This window comes from Triticum dicoccoides, chromosome 4B, assembly GCF_002162155.2.
Source record: "Triticum dicoccoides isolate Atlit2015 ecotype Zavitan chromosome 4B, WEW_v2.0, whole genome shotgun sequence".
Lineage (NCBI taxonomy): Eukaryota > Viridiplantae > Streptophyta > Magnoliopsida > Poales > Poaceae > Triticum > Triticum dicoccoides.
In genome coordinates this window covers 305,622,985-305,633,203 of record NC_041387.1, presented here as the reverse complement: position 1 = coordinate 305,633,203, position 10,219 = coordinate 305,622,985, and positions in this window count along the sequence as shown.

Genomic DNA, 10,219 nt, shown 5'->3' with positions numbered 1-10,219 from the left:
AAAGAAAGCGGAGCAGATCAAGTGTCCGGCTCCGCTGTCGAAGGAACCGTCCATCTCTGCCAGGCGCCAGAGAAGAAGGCCAAGGGGAAGGCCAAGGAGACCAGAAGCAGTCCTCGTCGCAACGGTGCTTCGGACATGATGTCCGAAGACACCGAGACTCACTCCTCCGCCGCCGGGGACGAAGAGGAGGAGGAAGCAACTCTCCCCCTGAGGAGGAAGGAAGAAGAGGATGGCTTCCACAAATCTGGAGGCAGAGGCGTCCAAGAGGGGGAAGGGTTCCCTTGCGGATAACTTCGCGTGGGACGTTGACAGCAGCCCAGAGCAGTGCCCCCTAGACAAGCCCCTGGTCGAATCATGAGTACTCAAAAACCCGGACGCATTCATATATCCGGCCTCTCTACTACATAGTCTTAACATGTTGAATCATGCATTTGCAGTCCGGCTCGGTCTGACCTCAAGCAATCCTCATCTTCGAGGGATTCGCTGGACCCGAAGGCGATGGACAACAGGTCCCTTCCAGCGGCCTCCTCTCCCAAGGCCATGGATGACACCGAAGTGTTGTACCGAAGGATCCTAGGCCTGGGAGAGATTCAGGAGGCGACCAGGGCGGCGCCGGAGGGTGAAACCTCAGCCGCCCGACACATGGGGGAGCAAATCCCCATGGAGACTCGCGATGGGGTCCATATTCAGTTCGGGCCCCAGCTGAATACGATCTCGGAGACCTATGCGGCTCTGGAACCTGGCAAGAAACCTCCTTCAAAAGGAGGAGGTGCTCCTATTCCGCTGGTGACCTCTGTCCAGCCAGAGCCGCGGGACACTCTAATGGAAGCGCTAGGAAGTGCTTCCATTGTTGAGGAACACTATACCCTTATGGGTACGACAGTTGAGAGGATTCATTCCGCGAAGAGAGGACTGACCGAAGCCTGCACAAGCCTTCTAACAGGCTTTGAGGTAAGCAACGCAATCATGTAAAAAAATGTCACAGTATAGATAGTAGCCCCTGAGACACTCTCCGTTGTTCAAAAAGAAAAGCTAGACAGAGGATCAAACAAGTTTCATAGGAGACTAACTAGATGAGTCAATGTGAACAACCAGGCATCGTTACTAGCTGCCACCTCTCATACTGCTGAGGTTTCTGGACTGAAGTTGAGTCTGGAGCGGGCCGAGTAAGAGCTCGGCCGCGTGAAAAAGCAGCTAGAGGATAAACAAGGTATGCAATGACCTTCTGTATATCAGAAAAGATATATGATTTGTAAAGACTGTAGTGCCATTTTATTTGTAGGAGCAGCGACTGAGGTGGAGGCTCTCAAAAAGGAGCTAGCCGAGGCCAAAAAGAAAGCGGAAAAGGAGCAAGTCGCCCGTGAAAAACACGAGGCCAGGGTTAATGAGGTCCAGCAAGAGCTCCAGGACGCCATTAAGAAATTCGAGTCCTTGGAGCGCGATATTGCGAATCGAGAGACCGAACTCGCCAAGGCTCGCCAGAGCGTGCAAGATGCCTGAGTGGAAGCCCAGGACGCCCTCCAGGAAATCCAAGAGGCGAAGAAAATTACGGCGGGTAAGGCCTTCATTATGTAAAGCAAATATGTGAAGAAGAGGTAATTGTTACTAACCCGGATTTGGAATTCTCAAGGGGCGTTTGCGAATCTGCCGCGCAGTGTTTCTGACGCTGCGGAGTTCTTCCAGGCCGAAGAGGGGAGCTCGATGGAGAAGGTGTTTTGGTCAAAATACCTTGCACTAGAACATCCGGTGCCCTTTAGCGATCAGCTAAAACAGCTGGTCGAACTGCATAGGGTGGCCGAACTGGCCATGAAGGATTTGATAGGCCGGTTGTCGCCTGCCGAAGTCATACCCAACAGCTACTTCGGGCTCGTGAAGCGGCTGGTGAATGCCTGCCCCCGGCTTGACATCCTCAAGCGGTCGGTCTGCATCGAAGGTGCGTGAATGGCCTTCGCCTGTGTCAAAGTTCAGTGGGCGATGATGGATGCCGTCAAGCTCGCGACCGAAGGACCACCCGCTGGCAAGGAGCACCGCACTCCTGAGCGGTATTTTGACAATGTCCTAGAGGGATCCCGCATTGTAGCGGAGCAATGTGCTAACGATATTATCTTTGAATGAATACATTCATGTTATCCTGTCTTGTACTATGAAACAAGGTCGTGATGTAATATAATGCTTGTTTTTTATTTAAAATTTTACCTCCTGTGCGGCCGTTTTCATTGAATCTGAGAGTTGGCCAGAAGTCGACTTCAGCCCCCACGTAGTTAGTACGGGGGTGTTCGGGATGGAATCTAAACACTCTTGATCCAAAGGTTTGGTCCTTGAAGGATGTGTTTAGCGCAATGAACCAGGCAATCGGACTATGTGGCTTTATCACCCTCACTTATCCATAGGAGTTTGACAATAGAAATTTAGGCGCAACCCCTAGTATTCGTAAGTCCAAACTTGGGGTGCTGTAAACACCTGATCGGATAAAAACCGATTCATCGCATAATGTGGAAACAATTGCAAAATATTTGTAACCTCTCGAACAGCTGACCGGCTCATGCCGCATCATGACAGTCAGTTTTTGGCATTCTCTACTGAGGTGCTCATCCGAATAAATCAGGACACAATCGCAGTAGTTCTCCCTTTACTACCCTAGCTGATATAGCAGAAGTAAGGTAGTAAGCACAGGAGCCAGGCAACCCAACTATTAACCAAATACATGATTCGGAGCCGATGCATATAATGCTAAAGTTCGCGGTGCCGAACTATACTGTAAAAAAGTGTTCATACTTTGTTGTCGTATTATGGGGCGAAATGAAGCCCCTGGTGAATTAAGGTGTACCAGAGTGTATGGGTGCAATTGATAAGAATATAAAAAAATGAAGTAATAGGCTAATGCCGCAGAAATTGGGCCGCAAACTATTTTCCATTATAGTTTGATTAATACGTCAAAGCGTATTTGTACAAGTAGTGCGATAAGCAACAGGGCTATTTAACATGCCACGACCAAGGGAGAGCTGCGTGCGGGTCCTTAAAATAGGCATAACGATCGTTTAAAGAGACCACCTGGAAATTTCCTTATACATCAATGCTTCTTGCCATCTTGGTGTATCCGTCCCTTGATAGGTCCGACAATCAGGCCACCATGAAAGGCCTGTGAAAAAAAGAAACCTGAAAACAAAAAGAAAAAGTGAAAATAGATGGGTCCACGGGAGGTTGACCCGTATTATGGACCACGATCTAGCTATGCCTCCGTCTATGCCCATTGTATTTTGAGTGCCTAGTTATGTACGCGCGGTACGAATGCCGCCAGTTGGTCGGGACTGGGACGGAGGCCGAATTTTTAGTCAAGCTCTTGACGAGCTGGACTATCCTGCCGCAGAGTAGTTCGGACTCGTTTGACTGTGTCCGGGAGCTTGGCCGCCGAATTAAGGTTCTGCCTGAAAAGGCCGCTCTATGCTTCTGCTGCGAGGGCAGCGGTGTGCTCCTCGGTACGGAGGGAGCGTTCCGTGTTTCCATTGACTGTTATGACACCGCGTGGTACGGGCATCTTGAGCTTGAGATAAGCGTAGTGTGGGACCGCATTGAATCGAGCGAATGTGGTTCGTCCGAGCAGTGCGTGATAGCCACTGCAAAACGGGACGATATCGAAGATCAACTCTTTGCTTTGGAAGTTGTCTCGGGATCCGAAGACCACCTCTAGTGTGATTGAGCCCATACAGCGGGCCTCTACACCTGGTAGGACTCCTTAAAAGGTGGTTTTTGTGGGCTTGATGCTTGAGGGATCAATAGCCATTTTGCGTACTGTATCCTGATAGAGCAGGTTCAGGCTGCTTCCACCGTCCATGAGGACTCACGTAAGATGGAATCCATAAATGATTGGGTCGAGGACCAGTGCGGCTGGACCACCATGATGGATACTGGTCGGATGGTCCCTGCGATCGAAGGTGATCGGGCAGGACGACCATGGGTTGAATTTTGGGGCGACTGGCTCCATCTCGTAGACGTCCCTGAGCGCGCGTTTGCGCTCCCTCTTGGGGATATGGGTAGCGTATATCATGTTCACTGTTTTAACTTGAGGGGGGGACTTTCTTCTGCCCCCTGTGTTCGGTGGCCGGGGCTCCTCGTCATCGTCCTCACATTGCAACCCCTTCTCCTTGTTCTCGGCATTTAACTTTCCGGCCTATTTAAAAACCCAATAGTCTCTGTTGGTATGATTGGCTGATTTATCAGGAGTGCTGTGGATTTGACATGGACGATCGAGTATGCGGTCCAAGATGGACGAGCCCAGATTGTTTCTTTTATATGACTTCTTCCGCTGACCGGACTTAGAGCCACTGAATCTGGTGTTGACCGTCGTGTCACCGTTGCTTCGACGCTTGTGTCTGTTGCGTCGGGGCTTGCCGTTGCTATTTCTGGCTTCAGAAGTGTCAGGTTCGCTTGTATTGTTAAATCTATGGGCTAGCCAGCTATCCTCGCCCGCGTAGAAGCGGGTCAAAAGCATTGTGAGGGCTTCCAGAGACTTCGTCTTTTCTTGGCCGAGGTGTCGGGCGAGCCATTCGTCACGAATGCTATGTTTAAAGGCCGCTAGGGCTTCGGCATCCAGATAGTCGACAATCTGGTACTTTTTAGTTAAGAACCTAGTCCAGAATTTCCTGGCTGACTCTCCGGGCTGTTGAACTATGTGACTTAAGTCGTTGGCATCCGGAGGTCGGACATATGTGCCCTGGAAGTTATCGAGGAAGGGATCTTCCAAGTCTTCCCAGCTGCCAATTGAGTTTTCGGGCAAACTATTCAACCAGTGCCGAGCAGGTCCCTTGAGTTTTAGCAGGAGGTGTTTGATGGTGTGAAGATCATCACCGCGGGCCTTACAAATATGGAGGAGAAAATCCTCAATCCATACCATGGGGTCTGTTGTCCCATCATATGATTCGATGTTCATACGTTTAAACCCTTCCGGAAATTCATGTTCCATTACTTCATCAGTGAAGCAGAGGGGGTGTGCGGCGCCTCTATATCGGGCCAAGTTGCGATGTAGCTCGGATGGAGTTCGTCTGCAGTTTTCGGCCCGGGCGTGGTTATGTTTGTCACGTCCAGCCGGATGGCCACTGTCGCGCATCGGGGCACGCCCCCGTGATCTATAGATCGATCTAGTCTGACCTGCTTTGTTGTCTAGGTCCTGTCGCAGGTCATATGTGTATCCTTGAGCTGTTGTGTCTCTGTTTTTACGGCGAGGTAGTGCGGGCTGGTGTTCGGCTTGAGTTGCCGCTTTGTCCCGGCCACGTGGTGGTCAGTCAGTCGCATTATGCGCTGGTAGGACGGGCTCGAGTGCCTCGTCATCGAATTGGGGTAACAATTTGAGTTTCGGGTAACTGTTGGTTGGCCGCTCGAGGCCGTATTCCTCGGCTGCCAGGACATTGGTCCATCTGTCATTGAGCAGATCTTGATCAGCTTGAAGCTCCTGTTGCTTCTTTTTCAGTCTCCTTGCAGTGGCTATTAGCCGGCGCTTAAAGCGCTCCTTATCGATGGGCTCCTTAGGCACGATAAAGTCTTTGTTGTCGAGGCTTGCTTCATCCTCGGAGGGTGGAAGATAATTACTGTCCTCCGAGTCTTCGTTAACGGCCTGTTCATTAGGGCTAACTCGCCCATCCTCCCGTTCATCCTGTTCGGAAGTTGGCTCACCGGGGTCTTCATTGTCTTCGGCATCATCCGGAATATTATGTTTTCCTATGCCGGTATTGCTGTTTTTTGCACGGCGTGGTTTAGAGCGGTGCTGCTGAAGTCGGCGCTTTGGCTGTATCTCAGGAGGCTAATCCTCGACTGGATCCTTTTCATTCTCGCCGTTGTTCTCTTTGGATGTATCCACCATGTATACGTCATACGAGGAGGTGGCTGTCCAGCGCCCTGTAAGCGGTGGTTTTTGTGCCTGCTCCTCTTCGGCATCGTCTTCCATACCGTCGATGTCTTTGGTGCCGTAATCGAGCATGTCGGTTAAGTCTTCGACAGTGGCTATGAAGTGGTTTGTGGGTGGGAAACGGAATTCTCCGTCATCAGCTTCCAGTCCAAACCGGATATAGTTCGGCTGAGAGTCCCCTGATAAGGAGAGGGCTTTTAATGAGTTTAGCACATCGCCTAAAGGTGAGTGCCGAAACATGTCCGCGGAGCTGAATTCAACGAGCGGTGCCTGATCAGGTTCGGTGGGTGCAGATGCACGCGGTTCGGAACCTATGGTCGGAGACGAATTGGAGGTTCCGATGACACAGGCCCCGCTCGAGGTTGGATCTGTGTGCGGCTCTAACGCTGCTGAGTCTGCGGCTTCCGCGGCGGGGTTGAGCTTCCCGTTCTCGGACGTCGCAATCTGCTCCGGTTCCCGGGCCAGAGTAGTTATAGGCGCTATCTCCTGGCCACGGTCCGATGACAGATTTAGGTCATATTCATCGTGGTGGCTGGGAGCGGCTGCCATGGGCTCGAATCCGTCGAAGATGAAGTCTGCGCGGATATCGGCAATGTAATTCAAGCTTCCAAACCAGACCTGATGGCCAGGGGTGTTGCTGCCGATCTGCTCTAGATGGCCAAGCGAGTTGGCCCGCAGTGCGAAGCCGCCGAATACGAAGATCTTTCCGGGGAGGAAAACCTCCCCTTGGACTGCATCGTTGTAGATGATTGACGGCGTGTAACGCCCTCGATGCGGCTATATCTCCCACGTGTCGAAGCACGACTTAGAGGCACAACCGCATTGAAAGCAATGTCGCAAGTGAGGTAATCTTCGCACAACCCATGTAATACATAAGGGAAAATATACATAGTTGGCTTACAGTCGCCACTTCACACAATACATAAATAAACATCCATCATCCAGATTACACTCAAGGTCCGACTACGGAACCAAAATAAAAGAAGACTACCCCAAATGCTACACAGATCCCCGATCGTCCCGACTGGGCACCTCTACTGATCATCTGGAAACGATACATAGTAACGACCAAGGGCCTCATCAAATTCCCACTTCAGCTCAGTTGCGCCATCTGCGCCAGTATCCTCAGCACCTGCACCTGTTTTGGTAGAATCTGTGAGTCACGAGGACTCAGCAATCTCACACCCACGAGATCAAGACTATTTAAGCTCATAGGTAGGAAATGTGTGATATGGTGGAGCTGTGGCAAGCACTAAGCATATATGGTGGCTACCATACGCAAGTGAGAGCGAGAAGAGAAGAAACGCGTCGGTCGAGAAGCTAGAAGCGATCAAGAAGTGATCCTGAAACTACTTATGTCAACCATAACACAAACCGTGTTCACTTCCCGGACTCCGCCGAGAAGAGACCATCACGGCTACACACACGGTTGATGCATTTTAATGAAGTCAACTGTCAAGTTATCTACATCCGGACATTAACAAATTCCCATCTGCCTCATAACCGCGGGCACGGCTTTCGAAAGATTATATACCCTGCAGGGGTGTCCCAACTCAGCCCATCACAAGCTCTCACGGTCAATGAAGGAATAGACCTTCTCCCGGGAAGACCCGATAAGTCTCGGAATCCCGGTTCGCAAACCATTTCGACAATGGTAAAACAAGTCCAGCAAAGCCGGCTGATGCACCGACAAATCCCGATAGGAGATGCACATATCTCGTTCTCAGGGAAACACCAGATGAGACAGGCTACGAGTAAAACCAGCCCTCAAGTTTCCCCGAGGTGGCCCCGCAGGCGGCTCATTTCGGACCAACACTCGAAGGAGCACTGGCCCGGGGGGGGGGGGTAATAAAGATGACCCTTGGGCTTGCGAAAACCCAAGGGAAAAGGGCTTAGGTGGCAAATGGTAAAACCAAGGTTGGGCCTTGCTGGAGGAGTTTTATTCAAAGCGAATTGTTAAGGGGGTCCCATAAATCACCCAACCGTGTAAGGAACGCAAAATCAAGGAACATAACACCGGTATATGGAACTAGGGCGGCAAGAGTGGAACAAGTCACCAGGCATAAGGCCGAGCCTTCCACCCTTTACCAAGTATATAAGGTGCATTAATTTAAATAGGAGATATTGTGATATCCCAAAGTATCCATGTTCCGATCAGGAACAAACTTCATCTTCACCTGCAACTAACAACGCTATAAGAGGGGCTTAGCAAAAGCGGTGACATAGCCAGACAAAGGGTTTGCTAGGACAGGATGGTTAGAGGTTTAACATGGCAATAGGTAGGCATGGTAAACTATGGGAGGTAGGGCTAACATAGCGAAAGAGCGAGTACTAGCAAGCAAAGATAGTAATGATTTTGAAGGTATGATCATCTTGCCTGCAAGGTTCTCAGAGCTGTCGAAGGCTGGATCCTCGTAAGCGTTCTCAACAGGTTCCTCGTAAGCGTTCTCGTCTCCCGGCTCTACCCAAAGCAAGAACACAAGCGAAGGAACCACAATAAATCACAGTGCAATGCCCAAGAATGGATGTTTGACCATATCGAGATGGACTTCGTGACTGGTTTTCCTAAGTCCAAGCGTGGAAATGATGTTATCTTCGTTGTCATTGACAAGCTTACCAAAGTGGCTCACTTTCTTCCTATCAAAGAATCTATCACAACAGCTCAGCTGGCAGAGCTATACACCTCCAGAATTGTCTCCTTGCACGGCATTCCACAATTGATATCTTCAGATCGTGGAAGCATCTTCACTTCTAAGTTCTGGGACTCCTTTCAGACAGCCATGGGTTCCAACATTCGTTTCAGCACAGCTTTCCATCCTCAAACAAGTGGCCAAGTCGAGCGAGTCAATCAAATTCTTGAAGATATGCTCAGGGCTTGTATCATCTCTTTCAATATGAAGTGGGAAGATTGTCTTCCATATGCCGAGTTCTCCTACAACAACAACTTCCAAGCGAGTTCGGGCAAGGCCCCATTCGAAATTCTCTATGGCAGAAAGTGCCGTACTCCTCTCAATTGGTCTCAGACAGGTGAACGCCAACTTCTTGGCAACGACTTGATCACAGAAGCCGAAGAAATGTGCAAAGTCATTCGTGAGAACCTCAAAGCCGCGCAATCGCGCCAAAAGAGTTACTATGATAGCAAGCACCGTGATTTGGCTTTTGAAATCGAAGACCATGTCTATCTCCGCGTCTCTCCAATGAAAGGAACTCGTCGCTTCGGTATCAAAGGGAAGCTTGCCCCTAGATACGTCGGTCCTTTCAAGATCATTGGCAAAAGAGGCGATCTTGCCTATCAACTTGAGCTTCCATCCAACTTTGCAAACGTGCACGATGTGTTTCACGTGTCACAGCTTCGCAAGTGTTTCAAGACTCCTGAGCGCACTATCAACTTCGAAGAGATCGACCTCCAAGAAGATCTCTCTTATCATGAGCATCCCATTGCTATTCTTCAAGAAACCGAGCGCAAAACTCGCAACAAGTTAATCAAATTCCTGAAAGTGAAGTGGTCAGACCATTCCGACCGAGAAGCCACCTGGGAGCGCGAGGATCACCTCCATTCCGAATATCCGGAGTTCTTTCAGTCCTAGATCTCGGGACGAGATCCTCTTGTAGTGGAGGAGTGTTGTAACACCCCGGATGTAACTTTCCATCTTTGTAACTCCAACTCTTGCCATTTTCGGCTATGCGATATGATATTCCCTCCGTGGTTGGTTTTTGTCTTTTGTTTTGCATTTTATTCATGTCATGCATATCATATCATGTCATCATGTGCATCTCATTTGCATACGTGTTCGTCTCATGCATCCGAGCATTTTCCCCGTTGTCCGTTTCGCAATCCGACATTCCCACATGCACCGGCGCACCCCTCTTGTCTGTTTTTGTGTGCGGATGTTGAACATTCTCGGAATGGACCGAGCCTTGCGAAGTGGCCCTGGTATAGCACCGGTAGACAACCTGTCAAGTTTCAGGTCATTTGGAGCTTGTTTGGTACTCCAACGGTTGTCCGCATATCCGCAAAGGCCTCTTTTAAGTTGCAGCCCAACACCCCTCCAAAATAGAAAAATAACCCATCTAACTCTCCTTCATGCTCTCGGTCGTTCGATCACGATCGTGTGGGCGAAAACTACACCTCATTTGGACTCTCCTAGCTCCCTCTATGCCTATATATACCCCCCATTCCAAATTCGCGGATCCTCTCCCCCCTAACCCTAAAAATCCCAGATCCGCCGCCGCCGGACGTGTCCGGAGCGGGCCGGACAACGTCCGCCGCCGCCCGCACCTCTCAGCATGCGCCACGTGGCGCCGCTGCCTCCCACCGCT